Genomic DNA, 13628 nt, shown 5'->3' with positions numbered 1-13628 from the left:
CTCCCCCGCCCTGGCTCATCCAGCTGGTACTTTGCAAAAAGCGTGTATTTGATTCTGCTTTACAAAAAAACCACGTGACCATGGCTCTGCAGAAAGGAACATGCCACTTGGACAAGGCAAGATGTCCCTGCAGGGCCAAGGACCCCCAGGATGGCAGCACCCCTCGATCCCTGCTGGGATACATAACGCAGCATCCTGTGGCAGGCATGAAGAGGGAAGCACTCAGCCTCCCCCATGTCTAGGAGAGGGGCTTGAGGGTTGGTGCTCAAGCCCTTGGAGCAAATTTAGGAGGCAGAACAGTTATACTCAGTGGGCACAACTGGACCTGCAGAGCCTGCCTGCAGATGGGAGCCATATACCCATGCCCCCATTCCCACAGGGATTGCCCCTCGGCTGCAAGAGCCGACCTGCAGGCAGCAGGGAGGTGACCGTGCCTGCCAGCACTGGCTGACAGCCTCCTGGTAGCTGCCACCATCGGCTCCAGAAGCAGGCAGCCTCTCAGGAATGTGCACATCAGGACGTTTTCAAGGGGAAGAGGCTGCTGAGGCCATCCAACCAGACCGGAGTGATTCCTCAGCACCACCCACAAGATGCTATTGAATTTATAGGGAAGGAATTCCAGAGCTGACTCTGCCCATGTATGGCCAAAACAAACTGTAAAAAAGCAACATTATAGTACATCTGGCTTTCACTGGGACTGAAGCGCAGGCTTTGGGAGGAGCCGAAATCCTGCAGTGACAGTGGCTGTACAATTACCTCCAGTACCTAGGCAGAGGTCAGGGGCCCATGGCAGCGTGAGTTTAGCATCCAATATCACAGGTGACAGAAAACACGTAAACCTTTGCTTTAGAAGAAAACAAAGCTTTCTGCCTTTTCAAATAAGAGCCACATTTAACTTAGTGATCTGTCCCTACCATTACAAAAAATAAACCTTGCCAGGCAGCACCAGCACATGCCCATTACACTGGTGGTTATAAAGGCAGCTTGAAAGTGACACTTGGAGTGTTGGCTCTAAGTGGTACGCCAAGACAACATCAATGCAATGCAGGCTGGGACTAGCTCTCGGTGGGCAGCTGATCAAGTGTTTTTTCTAAAAACCCACTAAAACCTCCCCCAGAGCCATGCGTCCCAGCTGGCAGCTGGGCCATTCTCCATGGCCAGAAGTGGGAGATATTCTGAGTGCTGTAGTCACCATGGTAGAAGATGCTCCAACACCAAGGTAAGAAGTGTCAAATAGGTGCAGGTTTTACAAACTCTCAGTTTTCCAGCCCCTTGCAGAAAACAATTCCCAAGGTATTGCTTTTTGCAAGAACAAACAGCAGGATGAAGTAGGGAATAATGTACGTCAAGGAAGGGGAAAAAAAGCATGGAGGGGGAACACCTGGAGTAGCAGAAACCCCATTGCAGGTGGGCACCAGCCCTTACTGCTCTGGGGTCCCACAACACAAACAGACTGAGGTTCTCCTTAACAGTTAAATGCCACCACCTCGCCTGCCCTGCCAGCGGGGGAAATATTAGCTGTGTCAGCTCGAGAGGCAAAGGGCTTACCAAACCGGAGAGGAATGCAGGCTGCAGTGGCACAGGCGGTGGGGACAGGGAAATGAAACCCAGGGGGACACGGGCTACTCGGGTGGCCTCTGCCTTTGCACGGGGGTCAGGCAGGGTACATCTTACAGCTCCTGGGATTGAAACCTGGGACTAAGGTCTTCGTGACCTTAGAGGGACTCTCGTGCCAGAAACAAATATAGCTGTTAGAGGGGCTCAGGGGCCCGAGCACACGAGGACAAGCCGTTTCCCAGCTCCTGGCAGGCAGCCCAGCGTTGCTTTTCAATAAGCGCAAGTTGTACCCATCAGACCGGGAACAAGCATGTGTCTCCTCCAAGCATGTGTCTCCTCCAAGCAGCATTTGCTGACAGGAGACCCACAATGTCGCTATTCCCCCAGCTTCAAGTTCCCCGGGACAGCATTAGAATCCCCCCTCAGTTTCCCAGCTGAAATGGCATTATAGCTTCTCCGTCACTACTGTGCTCACTTTAAACAGTGGTACCTAAGCATGAGCATTCGGTGCCTCTGCTTTAGAGCACCTTTCACTCCAAACGACTAGAGGGACAGACACATCCATGTCCAACCACATCCTAATCAGGAGCTCCCTGCTACATGGCACCACAAGTCCCTCTCCTTGCCGCAGCCCTAACCCTGGAAAGTAAAAGCTTGGGAATAAAATCCAGCTCAAGACTCCTGCACAGCAGTACAGACCGTTATCAATCAGCCACCGGGTCAGGCAGGCTAATTTAATTTAAATGACGTTACATAAGCAAGACCACTGAGAATATTTGATTCATAAAAATGCCTCAAAGGGGCAGAGAGCACAACTTGCGTGGCACACAACACAGGGACTGCTGCAGCGTCACAGGAACACAGACCACGTAACACAGACAGCAAGGGCAGGGGATGCTCATACACACACATGCACAACCAGGCACACATAACGCTTCCTCCCTCAACATGCACAAAAGCAGACTTAGGACTTGCAAGCTGAAGCCCTGTGCAGCCAAAAGTTAGCACAAATGTTTGTGACAGTTCCACTTTGCAGGCAAAGGCAAAAACCGGGTGCAGAGGAATAAATATAGAAAGAAGTCAGGCAGGCAAAGCAGGTGCTGGCTTGTAAAACCTTGGCTAGAAAGGCTCCCCAGGAGGTTGTATCTGGTAGTTTTGCAACAGCTCCACAGAGAGTCAGAAGAGACAGAAAAAGAAAAGAAAAAGAGAGAACATGAATGCATATGCATTCTTTTATCACCATATATAGTATACACAGACATTTGGTATATACACCCCCAAGCTCTCATACGCCGCCATGTAATATACACTATGTGCATCTTTGTTTCCATGTGCCTAGATTTGTACAGCATGTGTATATATACGTATATATGTATGTGCATTTCTCATGCGTGCATATGACACTATCCCCCACATCACCTATCTGTGCATGCTGTCACACAACACACTGCTCGATGGAGCCCATCTAAAAGCCTTAGTGCCATAGTCTGGGACGACTTCTGAACACTCGCAGCTTCTCGCTGCTGAGCCCTTCCGCACCAAAACCTCTGGGTACAAGCACCTCCAGAGAACCACCAGTTTGTCTTGCATTTTCCAGTGATCCCAGCTCTCCCTCCACACTCCATTAGGAAAGGACTTTATTTTTTTTGCAGAGATATGAACAAGGTGCCACTGTCGGCAAAGCCACAGATCCTTCTCAGAAGTTGCCCCTCATGCCTGTGAAATGTGTTTACATACCAGTTCTCACGCTGCACAACCTTGCTGGTGGGACAAACTCAGAGCAGGGCTTCTGGAGACACGCAGGGCTCCACCGGAGTCACGACTTTGGGTTTCTTTCCCAGCCCTGTAAAGAGAGAGATATCCATGTGATGCACGCCGGATGGGCCTCCCAACAGCTCATCTCCAAAACTTGCAGTTTAACCCACACAGCTTCTGGGAAACACAGCATTTCCCTCCCCAGCTTTCTTAGGCAGAAGCCTCCATACTCCTGGACTCCTTTTGGCACCCCCTAAAAGTGAGCATCACCACCTCGAACTGGGCCAACGACCAGCACCGGCTGTCAGCTGACACAGCTTGGTCCACAACTTGCACCTCCTCAAGCCATGGCTCCTTTACAGCTCTTAATGCCCCTGAGAAGGGGGAGGTAAAAAAAAGATGTAAAATGAGGCAAAAAATAAGAAAACAGGGTTAATCCATCACTCATCTCTGGGATCTCAGGCACAGCGAGGGAGCTAGGAAGCATCATTTAATTCAGTTAGAAGCTCACGGGGTTTGCCACTACCACAAGCAGAGCTACACCACCATCCCATTCACCACGTCCCCCACCTCGGCACAGCCTCTTCTCTGAGGAGCTCTGCCCAATTCCCCTCAGGGACTGCCTCGCTCTTTCCTGTAGCTGCAAAGCAGACACGAGCCTTTCTTGAAGTGACGGACTCGGTGCTGTTTTTCCCCTCTGCAGAAGATGAAGGTGGAGCAGAGGGGACAGCCAGGCCACACGACTGTGGTCTTGCACGTGACATTGCCAGGACACACGGCAGGGTGCATCCCACAGAGATAGGCAGCATCTGAATCGCACACTCCTTCCTGCCCCCACCAGCCCATGGCTGGCATCCCGGCTCGGCCACATCCTGGTCGCCCTGATGGCCCTATCTCCACTCATGACAAGGGCTGCTCAGCAGAGAAAGTTACCGCTATTTGCTGCTGTAACGATGGAAATACTCCATTCGGGTTTGCATTTGCTGTACCTGTGCTGCTCACAAGAGTACATGTGAGCCCACAAGTCTACAACCAACATGAAGCTAATTGCAAGAGAGTGCTGGTGGCTCACAGTCAAGGTTCCTCCTCCCTATTGCCCAGTGGGACAGCTTCCTGCCTCTTCCAGCACCCTGTGTCCCCCACGCCATGCCTGATGCTACAGTAGCCAGGAGAGAGACAGACAGGGCTCTTGTCTCTCCCAGGAGGTGGTAGATGCCCATTGCACCAACACCACAAGAGCATGATGAGACCCAGACAGCACCTTCCCAGTCCACTCCCATGGTCCCTGTGGTGGCACCCAGCCCTGACTCCCCACAGGCTTGGCCAGGTGTAAAAGTCCCCAGGACCCTCAGTGCTCTTATGTGTGATGAGGCCAAATTTAACCAGAGATCGCAATGGCTTCTTCCCACCTACTGCAGGCTTGGGATGAAGATGAGTAACTGCAGGGTTTTATTGCTGGTGAACTCAGCCAAGGAGCAATTTCTCTCCATCCGTCAAGGAGGAGACAAGTACAAGCAAATATTATGGTTGTGCATGTTTACTTTTCATTTTAAAATGATGTAGAGTTATATACAATCTAGGTCCTTCCCACAGGCTCCTGGCAAAATGCCCTTTGGTCTTATCTGTAAAGGCAGAAGACAACAACATTCCCCTCTGGTTCCAACACTGTTTCAATTCAGCCCACAACAGCACCTCTGGGAGCTCCAGGTAAGACAGTATTTCTTGGGACCCAACCTGTGTTTAAATGTTCTTGGCTTGGGCTTGTTTTTCACCAGGTTTAACTCCAGAAATGTTTACAAGATCAGTTATAGGACTCAGCAGACTTGGCCAGGTGGACCACATCTGCCTGACTTCTCTTTCCACACTGGCTGTCCCCATCACCTTGTGACAGGGGTTCCTGCAGCAAGGTGAGCAGGACCCTAAATGCCCTCCCCAAGACACCCAGCTGAAGCCTGCTGTGAAACCACCTTTCCCAGCAGCAAGACATGCTGTGTGGTCCCAGAGAAGAAACAGCCCACTGATGTTTAGGCACAGATTCCCTCCTGGCCACATGTCCACAGCTGGGCAGGACAGGGACAGCCTGACTGGTCACAGCATATATCTATCCACCTAAGCCAGTCTGTTGAACTACCCCATTTGTGACCCTGTTTCTTTAGCAGAAGGCTGCAAAAGCCAGTCTGGGTCTTTGAGTGCAGAAACACCCAGAAGACAGACGTAGAGGACAGACCCATGGTGACAGAAGAGCTGCAAATCTGCATCACAAGCCATCAAGTCATGATGCCACCACCAAATCAGACCTCTTCAACACATTCTCTCAACAAGCATTTCTTGGTGGGAAGCTTTTCTCGAGACTCAAGGCCCCCAGACCGCAAGATCAGCAGAGCTTGTCTCCCCAAGTCCCTCTTCTCAGTTGCATGTAAATATCATCAGCAAGGAGCACCCCTGAGAGCCTCACACCACAGAGGACTTCACAGAGGTTTAGTACAGCCATGCCCTAACCACGCTGTGGAATAAGGCAGCAGATACAGATCTTGAGACAACAACAAATCCGAAAAAAGGTCTGCCCCTGGCTCATTCCTGCTTTGGCGCAGGTAGGGCAGGTCAAACGAGTGCACAGTACAGACATACCCACATCACTGCCACCAAGTGCAGCACAAGTCTTTCCCCCACCAAAGCCCCCAAAGAAATACATGCAAAGACTGACCCTAAGGAGCCACCTCTGGGTTTCATACATCCCCCAACAACCTTTATGGGGAATATCCAGGTGCTTTTACAACAGAAATAGTAACAACAGGCAGGCTTTTAGCTCTACAAAACTGAGGTCCTCCTAGTTCAGAGGCACAGCAACAGATGCTCGGTGATCTGCACGCAGCTAATTCTGATTTTCATCATGCAACAAGAAATCCCAGCTTTCTATCACAGTCCTGCAGGAGATAACAGCAGGAAAGTCTCTTTGGTAAAATAGCTTTACACTGTCAAGCTCCCCCCTGGCATAACTCAGTACAACTCGTTGTGCCTCTAGATCACCAGCTACAGAGGCCGAGGCTTTGGAGTCTGTATACACCTACCCGTGCCCATCTGCATCTTCATTCTCATGCTTGGCACCATACAGACCACTTATTTTAATGCATCATTTCAATAGGCAATTTATCATTTAATAGTAATTTAAAACAAATGCCCAAACAGCAGGAATCAGCTATCACAGTCAAAGCCTTAAGTAGAGTCTGTGAACAAACTACTGGAATGTGAATTTACCAGAAGAGCACATCTTTTGCAAAAGAGTTTCTTCATTTTTTTTTTCCAACGAGTCAAATTCACGGTACAGTTCATAAAAGGCCAAAAATGTGATCAGAAGTTAAAAGTGCCATCCCAAGCTGAAAGGAAAATAAGGTGAGAGGCTGAGATCTATGAACTCTAAAATCCTTAGACATGATGATCAGAAATAGTCCGTTCACTCACTCGCTGACAACACCCATGTTGTATTATCAACAGTAAAAATCAACATTTCTCAAGAAAAAAAAAAGAAATATAAATTTAACACACAAATAGAGTACAGAAAGCAAGATTTCCTGTTCGCAGATTTAAATCTAAAAGCAGTCATTTATAATGCCTGAATTTAAACATCAATCCTCTGTTATGGTTTGAGTTTTCTTATATTGTTCAGATTTTTCAGAAACGGAGAGTTTAAAGCCTCTGCGAGAAAACCAAGTTTCAGAGAAGTGCAGTCAGCACTTTCAGAAAAACAGGCAACCCTAGCATAACTTTACAGTGGTCACTTAGAAATTGAAGGAACCAGACTCCCCAATCCCTTTAAAAGAAAATCTTACCCGTGAAAATAATTTCAGCAAGTGCTAATTACACTTCTCACATAGCCTGGCTGAATGGCATCTGTTTTTCTGACTGTTCAAAAGTTGCATTCACTTCTAAATCTCCTTTACACTTGAAAGTGTTACCAATATTCAGAGCTTAATTTTTTTTTTTTTTTTTTTTTTACATCAGTACGGCTATACTTGTAGAAGCACAAGCATGAACACCAGTTAAACTGGGATAAAGCAGCCTCGTGCTGGGATCCTTCATTTCCATTCCCACATGTAGCAGATGGCTAAGCCTGACCGCCACAAGGAAAATTGTCATTTTAACCGTTCCAGTCATCAATTTTTAAGCGCAGACTAGCTCCCAGCGACTCAGCCATCAGCATGAACTGACACGGGTCCCCCCCATATGATTGGCAGGTGCACACACAGGTTCCCAGATGACAACCCTATTCAATCTGACCTTTTCAGTTTAAATTAAAAACACTTAAAAGCCTGCCCTGTTCTGACATATGTATTTTTATGTCTTTCCCACGCTGTGCCAATAGATTTGTTATTTGCTGGCCAAAGTCCCCCAAATCAGCAATCTCGCATTATCCCCTCCACTGTGAGCCCTGATCCCCAGCCATCCTGGCCACTGCCAGTGCTGAGGGAGCCATCTGAGGTCTCCACGTCCTCACACAGTGGAAAAATCAGACCCTTTACACACAAACCTCAATTCAGAATCCAACCCTGACTCAAAATTCAGCTTTATGCATGGATATCCAGCTTATATATGTGGTTAGCTTTACACTTGAATACAGCCACCTGGAGAGATGGGCTGATCTCGCTATCCCGGGACACTGATGCCTGCGGGATCTGGCCCCAACCAGCAGCTTTCAGTGTCTGCTTCTCGGGTTTCATTTATTAAAATGAAATGGCTCGACTCAAAAGTATGCTGCCAAACTTATCTAATAAAAAGATCACGCAAGATAACAAAAGCTTTTCCTCCACTCCGCTGCCAGCAGCGGCACCTGCTCAGAGAGTCCTCAACCCAAACTGCTCATGCCACTGGTCCTGAGGACTAACACAGCTGCTGCCTTTCAGGAGGCCAGATCCTGTGCTGATGTAAAGCAGCAAAGCCCACGAATCCTGAGTTTTGATCCGCAAGGAAGCACACACCCCTCCTTTATCGCACCCAGCACAGAGCTGCCTTTAAATCTGCCACAAGCCCACGTGTCAAAATTAGCCCTGAGCAAACTTAATCGCTTCCGAACTCCCAGTCCAGCCCTGGCGCTGGAGGAAGTCTGATGCCGGCCGCAGCATGGACCGTCAGCTCCGATGGGGAAAACGAGCTTCCATAAAAGAGCAAACTTGCCAGCAGCCCCTGCGCCCTGCGTTAAAGCATCATCTCAGGAGCCCGAGGGTCCGGCAGCAATGGCAGACCCAGCTTCAGGGCCAGAGGACTCATTTTTCTCTATGCTGTCACACCTGATTTTCAGGTTTGTCTCAGACTTCATAAAATGCGATTAAAACAGGAGGAAAAAAAGGAGCAGGGAAGTAAGGGGAAGAAGGAGGAAAGACCGCTCCAGCACACTCCTTCAGGCATGGAAGCTCCAAAGGCATGGGACCCAGCTTGCACTGAAGTGCTGGGATCTGGCTTTCCCAGATAGACTACTGTATTATAACAAACAAACAAAAAATCATCTGAGGCAGGACAGATTTAAGCAGTGGCCGAGGAAGCTGCGAGACAGCCCGTCCTACAGCATCCCTGTGGCCGGGAGCCACTGAGCGACGGTTGGGGACCAACCCATCAGCAGGACCAGCCATGTCACACCCCTGTTATTTTAAATGCAGAAGGACAGTTAGAGAAGACGACTGGCCAAGGAACAAGAGGGATCAACACGTCTGTGCCAGAAAGCCTGTGGGTCCCATGCTGGAGTGACCTTTCAGCAGCTCCCCATCCCTGCCTGCGAGTTACATGTCTGTAACTAACACCAGGATTGAACCTGGTATTTTCAAGCACAGGCTACCGGCCTCATGCTGTTCACATTCCCTCAGTCTACTGGAAGATTTTCAAAACAGCCTCATTGATTTTTTTTTTCTCGTTTCTTTTCCCCCCACTGTTTGCTGTCTGCATCTCACTAAGCCTGGTCAGAGCAAGAGGGGGGCAGTTTCACTTTCTCACTCCAACGCACCCCGGCTTCTTGATCAAAGACGGATAATTGATCTCGCTTTCAAGATCTCATGCAGTATCAGAGCACCACAGAGCCTGGGTTTCAAACAAAGGAAAATGTTTTGCAGCAATTCATAAACCAAAACACGTCTTTTTTTCCCCCCCCCAAGGAACAGCCACCCTCACTGGGCAGCACGGGCAGAACACTGCCCTAACACGCCTCCTGCGTCTTAAGATGCTCGGTCAAGAAAAACAGACTGACAGTGACCAAGAGCAGAAGGGAGCAGAGGAGAAGTGCTGTGCCCCAAGGCACAAGGGTCAGGAAGGCACCTGCCTCTCCCCAGTCCCAGCACAGGGTCTTCTGCAGCCCACCTTTGAGTTGAAATCTCCTGGGGCAGAAATGGCATTTTTATGCACATTCGTTCAGGTCTAATGGTGCTGCTTAGAATAACAACAATGAAAATGGTGAAGAAGTAAGTTTTATTATAAAGGACAATGTTCCTTTAGCCATTTTCATTTTAAATGGTCAAAATTTGAAAGCAAAGGTCACCTTCTCCCAGGCTCGCCCAGGTGCCACCACAATGAAACCCCTGGCCCCATGGTGGGCTCTTATCACTCTTCTTAAAGCCATTTGTAAATTAAACTTCTAAAACTTAGAGCCTACACAACCAGACAGTCTTTGTGTTCAAGGCTTCTGTTTTATCCAGTTTGGGCCAGATAATTTGAGAACAGCAACAAATACCTGGCAGCCAACAGGATTCCCCACTCCCGTGCCTGCTTGGTCAGCATAGGGATTTTTAAGAGAGTTATAATCCATCATGATGTTTAAAAAAGCACAATCAGCCAGGACCAGTAAAAATCTCTGGTTTAGAAATGTCTGTCCAAGGATGACCAAGCATTAGTTATCTTCTTTCATTTTTATACCTTAAAAACAAACTGCCCCAGTTTCAGCCTTGGAACAAATACCTTCAGGTGGGATGAGCAACAAAGGGTTTGAACACCTGTATTAAAGAAGAAGAATTTCTCAGTGTAGCTGCTTCTCTTTCCAAATTGATTTTTATTCTCCGGATTCAGAGGTCGAGGAAGTGTATTTCCATTAAAAAAAAAAAAAAAAAAAGTCCTGATGGGGCAGAGGGGCCCAGGTTGATGAGGAAACGTGGCAATCAGAAGAGACTGGAGCAGCCTCACCATTTACTGCATTTCATGAAAACATTTTTGTTTTCAACAAATATCATTACCATCACAAACAGAAGAATAACAGAAAAAAACTAAACTTTTTTATTCTTTACAAAACAAGAACTGAGTTGCAAGCCGATGCTTCCCACAGAAAACTCCATGTTCAGGAAGGAGCCATTTATACCAAATATAGATAAAAAATTCTGGAGCGATTCTGACAAGCCCAAATAACTGCTCTTATTACATTTCAAAACCTAGGAGGACCACAGATGCCTGTGAACGCACCAACCTTCTGAACAAGAAAGTGCCGTTACTTCCATCAGGGATGGGGACCGAGATGTACAAAAAAAATACATTAAAAAGCTGTTTTAGTTCCTGAATTACCACAACTTCAGCTGGAAGTCAGGCCTTGCATTGAATTTGGGGCTTATCACCAAGGGAATTAAAAAAAAAAAATATTAAAAAAAAGCAGAGGCAGTTTTTCAGGCCACTGATAAACTTTTCCTCCCTGTGATGGGGAAAATGTCCTGCCACCACAGAGCCCCTGCTCCCGAACTGGGATGGGGAGGGACGATGGGGAGGATGCTCTGTACTGTCCCTTGCTCTGCTGTGGGATGACACACACACAGAGCTGCTGTCACCTGGAGCCACCAGACCTTCACCGCACACAAAGCCACTGCCCCTCTTCTCCCTGAAGATCGTCACCACCACCAGTGCGTGCAAGCCTTAGCCCAGTGCTAATAACTAAAATAAGGGGACAGAGAGGGTTTCCAGCACACACAGCAGCACAACAACGGGGAGGAAAGGCAATGCTAATCCCATGGCTCAGCAGGACCGTGCAGACACCGTCCCATGGCTTATCTGTCAAACGCCCATCCATCTCAGCATGACGAGCTGGTAACCTGCCTGCGGGACAACACACAGCTCCATACGCTTCCCCTGCATGTCAGGGAGGGACTCTCTCCCCCAAAGATGACAGCAGTGGGGACAACAAGGACATGAGCAAGCAGCCATCAAACCCAGCACTGTACACGCTTCCGTCCTCCCAGCTGGGGCTTGGGCTCAAGCAAAGGGAAAGCAGCAGAGCTCAGACATCCCTCCATCACCTCATGCAGGAAAACCAGCACACAGACTTCCATGGGAATTCTGCGGATTATCCCCCACCCCGCAAAGGAGCTTAATTAATTGCCTGTAAAAGAGGACTGCTATGTATCACAGAACTTTCAGCACAGTAAGTGCAAGTACTGTCACATCTTTCCTCTCCTTAAAAATTAAGGATAAAAAAGCTTTAGCGTCTCCGAGCCATTTTATCTTGGCCTAAAGAAGCATATATGCTGGACTTTTTGGTGCTATAGGCAAATAATAAAGGAAATGAAGAGCAACAACTATAAAATTGCACCCCTGGACCTGTATGATTTGGTTTACTTTGACTGCGTTCCTGTTTCTCTGTGAAAAGAAAGAGGCTTGCAGAATGGCAAAGTTAGCGATTACACATCTCAGCATCCTTACTGGATCTCATCAGTACTCATGGGGAGAGATCATGCTTCTTCCCTTCTACCTGACGGTTTCTCAGCACAAAGTTTTCTTGGCTACTAATTCTCTATATTCTTCCAAAAGTTTGCACACAATATCCTCCAACCTGCTGCACCTGAACGCTGTATTTTGGACAAACCTATTTGTTTGAAATGCTAGCTACAGTGTGTGTGTGCAACATCACACCAAAGGTACAAAATACTTGAGACTAAGGAAGGTCTCTTCCACCTTCTTCTATCTCGCTGGTGTGATTCACAGGTGCACCTAACAGCGTAACACCCCCATCGTACCTGTCCTCGCCTACTCCCACCCCACCACACTGAGCTTGTCAGCGGGAATTTTGTCACCAGCCCTGAAGCCAGCATTTATGTTATCAAGCCAAGTGTTTTTATTTTTTCACTTGGTGATGGGGGAAAACAGAACGGAACTGCAGAAGCTTTTGGGGACTAAGATCTCTCCAGGACGTGCCAGCTGATATGTTCAAAGACTGACTTGGCACAGCATCAAGGAAGCCAGTATCCGACACGCAAGCAAGACCAGCTCCGTGCCAGCCATCAGCCAGGCTCAAGGAGAGTCAGGAAGAAGGAAGGAGAGAGAAAGACAGACCAATCCTGCACCTGTCACAAGAGGTACAGCCACATGCCTGTTTCCAAGAAGGAAACACAGAGAATAAAATGAGGGGAGACCTCTGTGAACAACCACAACCTCTCAAACAGCAGTGGCCATGCACAGGTCAGCAGTCGCCAAGACTGACCACACAGCAGTGCATGAGATACCACACTTGGCCTTCAGCCTAGAAACAGGAGACACGCGTGGGAGGCTGCGTGGGAAGAGCTGGCAAGTGAAGACTATGTCCTATCAAGCCTGCAAATCTGCATGTTGCTCACAGCAGCCTCACATAAACCATTTGCCTGCAGCCACCATATATCTAGTTACAACCCCCAGAAACACAGCTGACTCGATCGCTAGGCCTTTATCAGCGTTCAGAGAGACCAGAGAAGGTCAAGAGAGCCATCATCCAGGAACAGAGGACAAGCACAGTGAGCTCCATGGGAACTTGAGAGGCCAAGAATGACTGCAGTCATGGAGGACCGAGGAAAGCTTGCTCATGTCGCCCTCTTTTTCTGAGGCTCTCAAAAGACGACAAAACCTCTGACCTTTGACTAAGCCACGCTACTCGCAGAAGAGGGGAAGCCTTAGGGGCTTAGGGACTCAATAAGAAACTATTTATCCCAAGGTCATGAGTTCATACCCTCTTCAAGTTCTTTTTTCTTAGTCAATTAAAACAGGGGACTTAATCTGCATTAAAAAAAAAACTGTCACTAAGGGCACAGCCAGATACTGCCCCATGAAACAGGCAGATTAAGAAAATACAGCCCCTTTGCTGCTCCTTGCAAGCCCCACCGGCAAGCACAGCAACTTCGGGAATGCTCCCTGTGCAAAGCAAACATGACCCACCTTCACACCCAGGGTAACGAAGCAGAGGAGGGGACTGCAGGCAAGCGGGCACAGCTTCCATCACCAGCCCCCAACAGCAGGTAAGGCATATCCCCATAAGGACCATTACAGATGGAGATGATCCTGCCCCAGCCTCTGGGCCTGGTCCTGGGAGACTTCTGCCCATCCCTGCACCGCTGCTT

At 48.4% G+C, this 13628-nt stretch overlaps 1 protein-coding gene across 1 annotated transcript in view; it reads right to left on the bottom strand.

Moving 5' to 3' along the window:
• LPP (LIM domain containing preferred translocation partner in lipoma) overlaps positions 1–13628 on the bottom strand; it is a 337622-nt gene that overhangs the window by 309508 nt on the left and 14486 nt on the right. The window contains exon 2 of the mRNA XM_074153096.1: positions 3295–3400. The gene's annotated coding sequence lies outside the window, so the exon portion shown is untranslated. The remainder of the gene's footprint in view (positions 1–3294; positions 3401–13628) is intronic.

The sequence above is a fragment of the Numenius arquata genome, chromosome 9 (assembly GCF_964106895.1).
Source record: "Numenius arquata chromosome 9, bNumArq3.hap1.1, whole genome shotgun sequence".
Classification (NCBI taxonomy): domain Eukaryota; kingdom Metazoa; phylum Chordata; class Aves; order Charadriiformes; family Scolopacidae; genus Numenius; species Numenius arquata.
This window is presented reverse-complemented; position numbering and strand designations above follow the sequence as displayed.